Source organism: Anarrhichthys ocellatus, unplaced genomic scaffold, assembly GCF_004355925.1.
Source record: "Anarrhichthys ocellatus isolate YVR2014 unplaced genomic scaffold, GSC_Weel_1.0 scaffold52, whole genome shotgun sequence".
In the NCBI taxonomy this organism is placed as follows: Eukaryota; Metazoa; Chordata; class Actinopteri; order Perciformes; family Anarhichadidae; genus Anarrhichthys; species Anarrhichthys ocellatus.
In genome coordinates, this window is record NW_022280082.1 from 1,204,693 (window position 1) to 1,219,476 (window position 14,784).

The window sequence follows — 14,784 nt, forward strand, 5'->3', positions numbered from 1 at the left end:
ATATATGGCTGCCTCGATCACAACAAAAACTAAATAAAAAGACTAAAAGTAACTGTTGTATTATATTTTACAGCTTTAAATAAAGACCACGTAGCAGCCTGTTCTCATTTATTTGACACCCTGTCAAATACAGATGCTTTGTCACGCCCCCCGCCGGCTGATGTGAGACGTTCTGGGCTTTCAAGTAACTATAATGTAAACCCATCTATGTCATTATTAGACGTTCAGAGAAAATGTTCTGGGAGTGTAATGACGTGGTATAAAGACCAAAAGATCCACACACAGTTGGTGGGAGGGGAGGCGGATGACTCTAACAACCACAGGACTTAAGTTATGCGATGTTTGTGATGCATTTCTGTAATTATGTTACGTTCTTTACGCTTTACTTATTTTAAGTAGTTCATTTAAACCAAACCCCAATGTTTTCCCTTTAACCTAAAGTTTATGTACTGTGTTGTTGTTTAAATTCACAATGATAACCACGTGTTTACTGCAACCGTGTGCTGTGTGTTGGAAAATGACGGTTTGGGCTATTTGGGGGGTGCTGAATGTCTTGGGTTTTTACCCAATACAAATTTCAAAATAAGTCAGGTGCTTTCAATCAATCCCCTTAGTGTAAATAAATCACCATGATGGATTCAGTTGCGGTCAAATTTTGCGGGACGATTGGAGCAGCATCTTGGTGAGACTGAGAGAGGCTAAATAACAACAACATAAGGTGACTGTTTGAAGATCAAAGAATACATTTATAAATCAGTACATATAAAACTATCAGAGTGTTAAATATGTTTTGATTTAAGAACAATTCTGCAGAAACAGTGTAAATGTTTATATATATATATATATATATATATATATATATATATATATATGTTTATATATTATATTATATTTACAACCACGAAAACAAGCGTGTACATTCTTAGTTGGGGACAATAGTATTTCACGATATTAAAGTAGTAAATCATAACAATTTCTAGACATTTATATGCACAGGAAGATTTTTAAATAAAAATATAATAAACTCGGAAATATATATGTAGAATACTAGTTTTTTGTTGGTATATGCTTGTGGATTGGAAAACGTATTTGTGAACAACACGTTTTTTTGAAACTTGTTTTTTTTTGTGGATTACGAAACACGCATTTGTCATCAGTATTGAGTCAAACTTCTCGTCAATCTGTGTGCTCTGTTACTCACTCTTTCCTGGTGTCACACTGACCTCACAGGAGCTCCTGTTTGGTTATTTGAGTGAAATCACTCAACCACACTTGGTGTTTCTTTGTCCACTTCTTGTTATGTTCTTGAGCCAGACAGAGGCGTGATAATGACTCACACTTGAAGAGTTTAATGTAATCAAGTGTCAAACAATTGTTTGTGCTGTGAATGTAAATGCTGAATCAGACACACTTCATCACACAGCAAATGTGCTTAATCACACTTCAGTGTTTCTCGCACTGAATTAGAGCAGCTGTATTAGCATGGTAGATTATTTGCAGGCTCCAAGCACTGCATTGTACATCCTGCTAATTAGCTTGACATTGTAGGAAGGTGAAAACCTCATGTCTCCCACACAGAACTGGTTTGCCTACACAGACTTTAAAATGAATCAAGACCTAATATGGATTTCCTTCTTATTCTTTCACTGTGTTGGTCACAAACACATGTTGTCACGACTTTAAAAAATGCAGGTTTTGGAACCAAACCGATAGACAATACAGCCATATTGCCACAATTAAGGTACTCTATGGGCTTAGGCAGATACAGGTTCATATTAAGGGAACAGAGGCTTATTGGCAGACACACAATGTAAGCCATGAGAGTTCCAGCTTTGGCAAATTGGCAAGGAAGGAGTGGAAATAGGCTGTTTAAGTACTGCATGGCTGACGAGGCAAAGTGGAAACAGGTGAGCAGGTGGGCGGGGCGGGTCAGGCAACTGCAGAGCAGATGAGGGAAGTGGGAACGAGTGTGTAGATGGGGGGCAGTCAGCTGATGGAGAACATATACAGTGAATGTCATAAAACTTTCATAAAAGTTGTGACTTGTGTAACTTATACACGTACAACGTATGCAAAATAACAGACAAGCAACTAATATAACTCTGCTTATGTCTTTCTAATGCAGCACTTCCAGGACTTAGATAAAGATCTGTGTCGGCTTCTCTCTTTTGGCTGAAGGCTATATCATATGATGAGCCAGTGTAGCAGTCCAATTCAGTGTAGTTCTGGTCAGTTCAGTTCGTCATTGTTGAAAAATATAAAGCCAAGGCCCACAATGTGACCTGGTGCAAAAAGACAATAAGACGACGAAGCAAACAACAAAAAAAGTGATGTCTGAAAACTGACATATGTTTCAGTTGCACATAAACATATGCTGTGAGTTCATGAACACTCGTCCACGAATAACATGTTGCCTGTAGCTACTGGCAGTGACCGGGTAGCCATGGCAACAACGCACGGCCATTTGTGGAGAGGGAAAAGTCTCCTTCCTGCTCAGATGAAGGTGAAAAAGCAAATGACGGAGTGATAAACAGAGAATGGATATTTGCATCAGGTACACAGTTGATGCATCGAAAACCAGGATCTGCTCATGCTCTTCACGACTGACAGTAAGCGATGGAAGTCAATAATCCCTCAGACTGCACTTCAAAACACAGCTCCATCCTCCCACTCTAACCTTTTAATTGATTGCTCTCTCCGCCCACTTTGTGTGCTAATCAAAGTGGCATGCTTTCTTTTTCACTTGTCTTCACAGAATGATATTGACAAGATGAATGTGTGTTTGTGTGAGCGTGTGCATGTGTTTGGCCATTCAAGCAGCCTGGCAATGTAATTACTATTTGGACTATTAAGCAGTTTCCACTGGGTATCACCATTCCTAGCAGCAAGACACTAATTACTGCTTTAAAGCTGGGTATATAAATGACTTCCTTACATGACCAATGTAAAATGCAATCTTTGAAGTCAAATGTGATTCTGAGATCATCCTCAATGTAGTTATTTGAATACATTTATAACCCGTACAACAAATAATCAGGGATTGAAATCTTGCTTGAAAAATTATTTTCAGTAGTCAAATAAGGAGAAACATGCTGTGATGCTTTTATTGTGAAAGCCTGCCTGGAAATGATTGCTAAAATTCAACCTGAGGGGTGCAGGAATGTCCTAACCAGGTATTGCAATCCATCTAATATAGAAAAAAAATCTTTATTTTTCATCCTCTGGAACTTATGCATACTATGCACCATATGTCATGGCTGTCCATTCAATAGTGAGAGATATTCTGGTCAAAGTGGCAGACCGACTGACCTATACCGCCAGACTGATATTGCTGTCTCTACAGATGTGTTGCTAGTGCGGATAAAAACCTGTCAATTGTTAATACTTTTCAGAGATATTGTCCTGTTTTGGTAGTTGTCACACACACATACATGAATGCTCAGCTTTGATCAGATGTAATGTCTTACATAGCCTAAACACAGACTCTGTTAATCCACACCTACAATTTTTGAAGTGAGTTGAGAGCAAAAAGTTCTCTTGAATTCATGAATTTAAATTTGCACATTAATTCTGACAGTCAAATTGCTCTCAACTGTTCCCACATGTCTAAAGCCAGAGCCCGGTCTATATGGAGGTAACAGGTTTTCTGCTGAGTCGACACAATGTTCATGTATATTCATCAACGTTAACATCCTGTCCTTTGGCTGAGTGCCCGACTGGAACAAAGCTAATGCCTTGTTAAGGGAGCTTATTGAGCTTGAGGAACATGCGACTCTTTGAATGGAAGCATTGAAAGGTGAGCGATGGGTATATTTTAAGTGCAGCAAGAAAAAAATACATGAAGGGATGTGTAAAGGAAAGCTTTCCTCTCCGAGCACAGTTACTTACTTAAACTACTGAGATACAATAAAATTAACTCATAAGGCATTAGTACATACATGTACACGCTGTATAGATAGGTGACTGAGCAAAGGAAAAAACACCATCAAGATTATTCATACAAGTCTCTGGTCATTCTCACATAATTCCCCTAAACCCGGTTGATGAAGATCCATTTAGTGAAGAGCATGTGATTCTCCTTGTTTTCCCTCATCAAACAGTTCAGTGACCCCTCGTTCCCTGAATAGAAGTGCCTGCATTCATTATGTTTCTCCAAACATGCATACAAATGCATTAAACAAATAAAACAGAGGCTGACAGAATTATTATGAATTAAGTCAAATAATTTACCATTTTTCACACAATGTGAATAACCCCCTACTCAATCAGCTGTTCAACAACATTGGAACGTTAGAGCTAATGGCTAACAAAGAATAGCCTTTCTAACTTTTGGATTTGGATAAATTTACCGCAAAATGAATCAAAATTCAAATCAAAGTTATTTCACAATAGCTGTTTATATATATCTGAAAAGAGAGATGCAGATACAGACCCATAATTAGTATTCGTGCAGCAAGAGGGAACGATTAGGCCACTTGATGAAGTGGCTGTTAACAGCTCCATTCACAAGAGGGGTCGGCACAAACCAGCGTAATTTTCCCTCGTCTCAAAGTCAATATTTTTTTTTAATCGTTTTTTGTTTAGACGCCTGGAATAATGTATGTGGTTAATACAAGTTTAAGAGATTTTAAAGTTATTTTCTACTGTATGAAATATGTCGGTAAATACCCCTCTTGTGAATTTTTGAACCTTTTATGTGTCTTAAAAAAGGTGGTTGCTAAGAAGTGGCTAAATGAGACAACAACATCATCATCATGCCAACTAGTCTCCTTCACAGCCTCGTGTATACTTATGTTCATGCGACCATGGTGTAGATCATTTATAGCCTAACGTCACCCTTTTACTTCTGCTGATTGCATTCATGCTTGAAAAGTCATAAAATTGGCGTTCATTGTGAAGATTCTCTTGCTGAACAAAACGTGTATCATCAACTTGTGTTTGCCCCGGAGCTTATTTTCTGCAATAATCCAAAATCCAATGGAAAAATCCCGTTGGCTATTTGTCGAGGGAACCATGTGCCATGCTAACTTACGAGGTTGGCCTAAATCCCTGCAGCACTCTATTGTCACAATGTGGAACAATTTAACAGTAAGGTAGGAAAAATGTAACCTTCCTCAACAGCAGCAGTATCGGATGACTAGCCTGAGGGCAGAACGAGAGAGATCAAAGGTCACTGAGGAGACATGGATTCACATCATTTGTGTTGTCAGTCAATTTCTGAATTGGTGCTCATTTCACCTTCCCCACATTCTTTGAGCCTGAGAGTCTCCCTCCATGTCTGAGAGACCTGTGCCACCGCTTACAGGCAATAGACAAAGTAAGTGAAAATTGCCTTCTTAAATTAAATAAAGGAATATATTTCAGATAGAAGAGAAGGGTAATTTTATTTCCCAAAATTCAGGGGTAATTCATGGTAACAAATGGAGGGCAAGTCTCTCTTGTCTCTGCAGATTCAAGCCTCCTGTCATGTGTTTGTCAGCATGATAGACGATAAGATAACAGATAAAAGAATTACAAGCATTCTCAATCTGATTTTAATGAAGGATTGTTTTTTAATATCAAGATCTTTGTTTTTACAGTGAGAGTGACATACTTTCTCTCTTCTACTTTGTAGTGGCTGTAGAAAGAACAGTGTGTGTATGGGGAGAAGGTTATGAAACAAACACACAAAGTGAAATGTTGCATGTTTAAGGGCTGCCTCTGCATGTTTTTATGGCGTGCATGTGTACTACAATCCATGTTGTGATAAAAAGATCAGATGATTTTAATAGAGTAAAAAAAAACCTAATTAACCACTTGTAATGCCTTGTTCACACTACACGACTTTAGCCCTGATTATCTACTTGCCGGCAGTTTTTGGAGCTCTCCAACTAAAGTCTCAGATCAAAGACAAACTGAGCGCTGTGTGTAAAAGACATGAGCCAAGAGACTCACCGATGCATCGCAGACGCATCCCAGATATCTAGCAGGCTTATTATCGATCTACAGCAAATGCGATGGCAAGACAAGGGTTGAGGGGAAACCTGGTAGAGGGTTCGGCTGTAACAACAGGAACTTTAATGTCTTCTCAAGTGTGTTTTCGTGTCAAAACGTAGTTTGGAGACCAGACATACTCATCCGGGATTCCTCTTGTGATGTGTGACCCCCTGTCGCCGACTGTGTGGTGTGACCCTGGCTTAAGGAATGAGAGACAAAGTAAACAAACTTGTGCTGTAGCCTGTATGCCCACTGGCCAAAGTTTTTACTTTTCAAATTTTAATGTCAGCATCAGTTGGACCAAATGGTCCTCGGCCGTGTCATGGGCCAGCAGCAGCAGACAGCACCGAGTGGAATGCTGCCTGTGCTAATTTGGACTGATCTTTGTTTTTATTGAAAGTTGATTGTCTGAGTCATTTTAATCGTGAACGTGATGAACCGTGTCTAGTGTTCCAGCTCACCTCGGCTTGCCTGGCCGCCGGTCTTGTTTTGATTCGGTGCAGTGGTGACTGGAGGCAGGTGGCAGCAAGACATCCAAGTGTCTTCAGCATCATTGGATTCTCTTTGTACCGCACAAACTGTATTAGTGTTAAAATTACCGACAAAATTACTGACACCCTCCAGGTGCTCGGATAAAAGGCCTCTCCATCTCAAGGGTCTGAATGATTACGTGGATAACATACTAAATTATTTTGTGCATACTTTGGTTGAGGCAACAAAACCAATTAGCTGGATTTGGAAAAAATCATCACGTTTGTCCTCAAAAATAAGTACGTAAAATAAATAAAACGTAAACAATATAACATGGGTACGGAAAACACATAACTCAACATCACTTTGGGACTTACTGGTTGAAAGTCCTGTGCTTGTTTGACCCATTCATGCTCCCGGAGCATTTTCTCTGATCACTCTATATCTATGTCTCAATAATGAACCTGGATGGCTTTGCATTGTAGCCGAGATGTGTGACAAAGCGTCTGACTTTGACGCTGTGGGAATAAGAACGAGCTCTGCTTTTCTATGAAGGGCCTTTTCTAGTCTTTCTAGTCTAGTCTTACACTACATGTCAACCTTTACCCATTCACAAACACATTTGTACAATGATGGCAGAGTCTGCCATGCAAGTCGCCAACCTGCCCATCAGTATCTAATCTAAATGCTCATACACACATACCGATGCACATATCATCTTCCGATTAGTGGACAACGTAACTGCTCTACCTCCTAAACCACAGCGTAATAAAAAATAAAAACTGGAAGATAATGACAAACTCATTCAAGCAGAATGCATTGCGCTAACCTGTATCAAATGACTGCTGTTGGTTAACCACAAGTGTAAACACAAATTAAAATAATAGTCTCATTTACCAGCGAGCCAGGAGTCTCGCGGTTCCCTTACTGCCCCTTCGTTTTCTTCGTGCTCTTGCTCAGCTAATGGAGCTTGATATACCTGTGTCTGGGGAACAAACATTTGCAATTACAGTCAAAACCATGTTCTCTCCCGGAAATTGACTTTGGCAAATGGCGAGACAGCTTCATTAGCTGCAGAGCTGTAAATATCATCTAAGTCTGGCTGCGAGAAAATGTCTTGTCTAACACCTAATCAAGCAACACTCGAGGCATGAAGAAGGAGCCCTTCTGAGAATTACTAAGTTCTTCTTGCCCTGAAATATCTGTTGCTGCAGCCATCTGGTCCTATTGCTCCTCAGATGGACAGCTACACACTTACAAAGAATGAACAGCCGAGAGCACTTATGTTTCACAGCGGTGTAACGAGATTGTGGGAGGGAGCTGTACATCCTCGATGCAATACTTGTTGAGAAAAACTTTTGTTCTTTGAACCGCAGCAATGAGAAAGAAACAAAGTAGCTTTGGATGAAAGACTGGTCTCTAGGCTGTTCTGCTCATCACAGAATATGTGAAACGTTTTTTCTTTTGAGGTAAATTTGAAATGCCCATCATCACAGAGAAGATCGTACCAATTTCATTCACTCAATATTGAGTCTCTGTGTTTTGTGCATCACTAGTTGCTTCTTTCTAAGTGTTCTTATCAAAATGTGAAAAGCCTTTTGTCTTGTCACCGTATGACAGCTTCACACTTCCACTTAGCTTTCCTCTTATTGTGTAGGTAGATAATACCACGAGCCAGAGGAAGAAATAGCTTTTGAAAAGTGCAGGTGCATTGCGTGTGTGTGTGTGTGTGTGTGTGTGTGTGTAGTGTTGAAGCAATATGAGGGTTTGCAATTAATTTGCCTTCTTTTTGCTATTACGGGAATCCTACTGTACACCGCAATCCAAAAAATGAAGTGCACTTTCAGTAAGTTTAGCAACAGAGCTCTTTTTATTTTATTTCCTCTCTCTTCTGACTGAGCTTGAGTGTCAAACAACCAGGACCTTTTCTTTGGGCTGTTCAATCACTTGACTATGATGACTCACTGTAAGAAACCCAACAAAAACTCAGTAGTTTGTCTCTTTGGGCTGTCCGGACCTACGATTTCAGGTTCAACAGCATGAGAGAGATTATTGTGAGACGCTGCGAGCGGGGAAAACACATAGCCCTACAGGGGCATAACAGATTGCAATAAATGCACAGAGAATAATCAATTGGGAAAAATATAGATGGGGATATTGATACTACTTATTTGTGACACTAACTATATCACAAATGACCACACCTACCCTGTCATTTCTTTGATGAGACAGTTTTACTGTAGCAACCGCGTCAAAGGAGAGATATTGCTAATCGCATGTTGCCTCTTGCAGGTAAACAGAAGGCAGTGGATTAACATCTAGGTTAGCCCATATCCGTGCCCTGCCAGTTTAATTTCCAGACAGATGGCACCTGCTTTCTGGCGAGATAGTAGAAACACCTGGAGATGAACCACACACATGCATACAAATGCCACCTTGTATGGTATGTAACACCAAGATGAGTGTGTCATCCAACAGATAATGAGCCGTTGGGATGCTGTGGGTTGAAAGCTCCAAAAGAAAGGGTAACCATAGAGTCATTGGATAAGAGGAGAGGAGGAGCTTTCTTATCAAAGCCCACCACCCACCATAATAATGTCTTTGGGGGAGAGCTTCTCATGCATGGGACAAAACCTACATGCTACAGCACACTCGCACGTCTTAAAACATGAGTATGTCTCCATAGACATTTGCTATTTGTCTCTCCAGCATCATCCTCTTCGTTAAAGATCAAACGAAACCACAAAAGCAAGCTTCTGTGGTTTGTTGTTTAGTGATTGTGTCTGTAGGGTAGGACGTGTAGGACGTGAAGGGAGTTAAATATGAGTGCCCAAATAAGCTTTTTGGTGGATATTGAGTAGTCCCTCATTGTCTCTGACCTCTGTTTGTCACCGACATAAGAAGTCATTAGCAAGCGCTCAAACGAGTGAGCTAAAAGCAATGTGAAGATTCTCTTGTGTATAGGGGTGTGTGTGTGTGTGTGTGTGTGTGTCTAAAACAGTGACAGACAGCAGGGGAATAGCAACAGGATGTGGAGAAAATCAAACAATTATTGAACCTATTTTTTTCTGTTCCAAAGACACCTTTTTAATTAAGGAATCAATCCTCTGTCAGGAATGAAATGCAAACCATTAAATAAAGATGTCATTCTGTCAGTGTTGTGAATAGTACCCATAGTTTCACCACACAGAATGCTATTATTTCAACAGCTCACCCCTTGTGTTGTTTGTTGCTGCCGCCGACATTGTGTGTGTGTGTGTCTGTCAAACAAGCAAACCCCAAGGTAAGGTTTCATATTTTTTTGGTGACAAGAAAATAATCTTGGAAAAGGCTGAAAAGAGCAGTCATTGGTTACAAAGAAAGAGCCTAAATTGTCTATTATCATCATGAATAGACCAGCAAATTAATAATGTCGTAAGTATTATTAGTAGTGAGCTGCTATTTGTGCCGTTTTCTCTGAAAAAAACTGAATTCTGTGACTTATTATGGGTGTAACAACAGCCAAATCACACAAAGATTAGAAAATAAATTACTTAAACGTTAATTAGAAACTGCACTATAATTTAAAACTGGAGCAATACTCTAACTCTAAATACATACAACAATAGCCTGGTAATATGCCGTGTGTGTGTGCGTGTGTGTGTGTGTGTGTGTGTGTGTGTGTGTGTGTGTGTGAGATAACCAAGTAAAACTACAGAGATCAACAGAAAGACATTAGATACAAATCTGAGAGTGCAAACGGTAAACAGAACATAGAAATAAATATGAAAGAAACCAAACAGTTGTACCGGTATTCCTTCACTGTAATTAACAGCAAAAATCATGATGATTCTCTGGAGAGAAATCTCCTCACGTTTCCAATGCTTTGCTAGTTTGATAAGCCAAGAGTATAAACTTGTCGTGTCCGTCGCAGCTTGTGAATCGCTGGCATTATTACATGGAGTTATTGCACAGTCGTGCTATGACATCATACCACTGAAGAAAAAAACAAAGTCGTTTCAACAGACCTTTCAGCAATAAGGATGATGTGTAGACAAGCTGCACAGACACAATACTGAGCTCAAATCTGTGGTTTATGGACCCTCTGTGGTTTGCGATTAAATGAACGATCTAATCCGCAACACTTGAGAACATCTGCATTTCAGCTTAAATTACACTCTCAGGGATACATATGCCTTCAGCACTTATAGCCCATCTTATCTCCTCTCACCAGCTTGCATTGTTAAGTGTGTGATGTGTGCGTGTGTGTCTGCTTGGTCAGCAATACCCTTGTCAGCCCCCACATTAATCTTCATTTACCCCCCCCTTACCGAGGTGTACCGGTGGGATAGGTGACACTGACATCTCAGTGGGTGGTACAGATCAGGTGGACATCAGAGTGTGATGTAACAAAAGGAGGGGAGAGTAAATTGGAGATCCACTGCCAAGAAAGACTTCAAACCTGTTCAAGACAATAGAAAGCTTCTGTACAGGGTGATGGTATATTTCTAGTATAGAGAACTAACTACAACATCCGTACAGTTATCGTCTCTGGCACTCGTTAGGTAGCCTTTTTTCCTTAAGACCAGAGTCATTTTTCCATTTTTTCAATTCCCAGTGTCAGTGGAACTGGGACATTCTCTGCCTGAAGTTTAGTTTAGCCTCTTCACTGCCATCCTTCCATTGTTAAAGGAAATGACAAAAAAAATCTTACTTATATTATTTCTCATTGCAGGTTCTCTACATCTAATTAGTTTTATTGAGACACTTTCAATGTCTAGCACTTTGTAAAGTGTTTTCATAGTATTTCGCACCTAAGAAGCACATTTTAGGAAAAAACATTTTCTATAACTTAGATAGAGGCAACAACGTAAGTTATGCAGGAGATTATATTGTGTTTTTAAAAATGTTATACTGTAGCAGTGACCAGACAAAGAAACAGTTTGGACACTGAAATAAAAAGAGACCAGAGACTGTATATAAGAAGTCACCGTGACGTACTCATTGGTTTGTGGACTGTTTTAAAGCCTTGAGTGTGTCATGGCACAAGGTAGCCCCGCCCTAAAGCATACCCTGCTTTATGGTCCTTTAAACTATAGAGATTGAAACCATAATCTCATGTTTACAATGTTTACTGAGGTAATACATTTAAGTAGCTATTGTTGCAGCACAAAGTGCTGATTTTCCTTCCCTGTTCTCCAGACTTTTGTACTTCAAATAACCGCAGGAACAAGAGCAGGTTCACATTTTAATGACCATGCATGCATGGTATGTGTGTTTGCAGGTGCTCTATGTACACACATATCGCACGAGTTCATTTCGCTCAGTTGTTCATAATGATTGATTTCTGCAGGGCTCAGTCGAATAAGCAGGAGATGAAGGACTTGTCTACTGTGAAACCACAATTATTCTTTTTGAGCTCTGCCATCTATTGAGAAGCAGCAAGTGGAACAACCACAGCTGACACTGAACGTGCAACGCATTGTTGAACACATGCTTAATGAGGGAGAAGCTTAAGACCAGCATCAGTTATCTTTACAGCCATCCTTTCAACACTTATTCTGAGAAAAGAACTTCACTTTTAGTGAAGTTGCACCATGAGTGTCAGTATAACCTTTCTTTAAATCTTGCAAACAAGACATGTCTGCTTTTTTATGATATTTGATGTATTAGGCTTGTACATCACAGTCACATACAGTATGTCAGTATTGATTACAGATGATAGATCAATCTAAAAGTAATAATTTTATATTCAACAAAGGCCCCTCTTTGGTGCATGCTGAAAATACTGCTGATAATTCTCTGACTGGAGGAAGAATCTGCAACTTCAGTAGAAATGATTCAGGTAGATTCAGCAGGATTTGGTGTCGAGATGCAATTCATATAATGACATCTGAGTCTCTACATTGCAAGCTTGCAGGCAACTGTATAAAATATACATGTTAATCATATTAATCACATTCAACTTTCAGCATTTCTGTTTGCTGATGTCGCAGATATCTTTCAAGCAAAGTTTGAGCAGGAATATCCCTGTTTGTGTGGCTTTGCATCTATAAACAAGTAAGGCAATAGATTGAGAATAAAAGCATTTAGAAAATGTTCTCCAATACTCTGATCATGAGATACAATAAATACAAAATAATATATTCATAGATTAAGTTAAAACCACAAAGCCTAGAAAAGAAATTCAAAATTAACATCAGATTTCTGGAAGAAACCACTTTGTAAGCACCTTGATGTCAAACAGGTCACAGGGGAACTGTAAACTGGCTTACTATACGATGTGTCTGGCATTCTGCTGTGACATTAAGGGACATTACTATGGTAATAGAATCCATTAACAAAACAATGTCACCAATAATGAGATTACCGTCATGTAACAAAAGCCATATGTTGCTGCTGCAGGTGATGTCCTGTTTGTGAGAAACGCGAACGCAAATTAGGACAAGAGAAGCAGAAGCATGAGGTTATAGCTCCTGAGGAGACTATTAATGAGATGACAAGGAGACAAATACATTCGTTACACTGTTTTCTGTCCAAAAACACCTCAATGAAACACATAAAGTTGAAGACACATCAATGTAACAGTGTCATCTGAATGGTTAACAAAGTTTAGCCTCACTCAATCTCTCATTCCTTTACAGCAGTCAGGTTGAGTTAACTCTAATTTAATTCTGCACAGATACATCATATTCATAGATAAGACGCTTTCAAAGTCGTATAACTATGGATGCAAATTACACTCCGCTCCATTGTGTGTGACTTCGACACACAGTATTATAAGAGATAGCAAACTATTTAGAGATAAGCCTCGTGTTTCATTACATGCCGTATATGGCACAGGCTGTAATAGCTTCTTTAATGGAAGTAGAGGCCGTTCAATTGATTTCTTCCTACTTTGACCTCGATGAGAAATGGAATTGTGTTGTCCAACTCTAAATTATGGAAATAATTAGAAGAGCAAAAAGATGAAGAAACAGGCCATGAAGTTACAGGAAAAAAGATTACGGAGAGAACATTTCATATTTATGACTTTCCAGCATCTGTATAGGTTCAAATGGTTTAAAAACACTTGATATCTAGTATGTGAATGTGTGCAAAAGTTACACAGCAGCCCTGAAGCAAAACACTGACTGGCATATTCCCACAGCGTGGGCACTGCAGATGTCTTGTAGTTCTGCTGGTCAAACATGACAGCATTAGGAAGCTATTTTTAAGGCCACAACCACACTACTAGATTTAGCATCGTTTGCGAAATGATTTCCGTCCATACTAGCAAGCCTGAAAAGGAATATCACATGACTATTCAAGTACACTCGGTATGCGGGTACCGGTGTAAACAGAAACATGAGTATTTCAGTAGTCTTTACTAATTTGATACTTAAGATCTTCCTCTAAAATCGTCCTCTATGTACTCAAACAGACAAATTCCGTGGAAGGCTGCAGGTCTTGATCTCTCTCTCACACACACATCGAATTTACTTTAAACACTTTCAGATAAAAGTGTACTAGATCATAGGTCAATAAATTTGATCAACGCGCGTATCTCACTCGGTTCCCCTCGGTTTCGTTGTTGTCGGTTGTCACACTCGTAGCTCTCGGTAGCGTTTCTAAACTCCTTCGTTTTCAGCTGCTCTAAAACTCCGGAGTAGTGTGGGCACTCAGTGTAAACCTAGCAAAGGATATGCGTTTTAAAATGGAAACATAGTACTGTGGATGTAGCCTAAGTATGTTCCGATCTAGACATCTTGCCTCAGTGCTAATGAATTCTGCTCTTCCCTGGCTGACCTGACCTCTGACCTGTCCGAGGACATCAAGCAGAAAGAAAATCCAACCTCTCAGGGGGATTATTAGAGCTCATGTGTATAAAATGATTCGTCTGTCTCTTGGTAATGTGTCAATATACGCTTGTTAAATGCATAGTGTATTTTCAAAATAAAAGCTTCCGTCGAGAAGTTGGGTTTGGGCAACAAAGCCACTTAGTTGGGGGTTAGGGAGAGAGCGTGAGCTCAGTGCGTTGATATCAGACGCTAAAGGGGCATCGACCAAGAGCTGTGGCTGCAACAGCAGGACTGCAAACAATAAAAATAAATTCTTGCTGTGAATATGTAACTACAGCATCCAATGCCGCAGTTACAGCAGACCCGTAACCATAGCAACATGAGCAAATTCAGCACTCCAACCGATCATTCATTTGAGGTTCATATAGGCTCTGTGGATGACATTAAAGTTAATATTGGACAAATGAAAAGTATTTACTTGACTTCTTGAGCACGCAGTGACATGACTGGATGTGACTGAGGCTGGAATGGGGAGATTCAACAACGTTGTGTAGCGCATCAGAGCCCTTTGTATTAA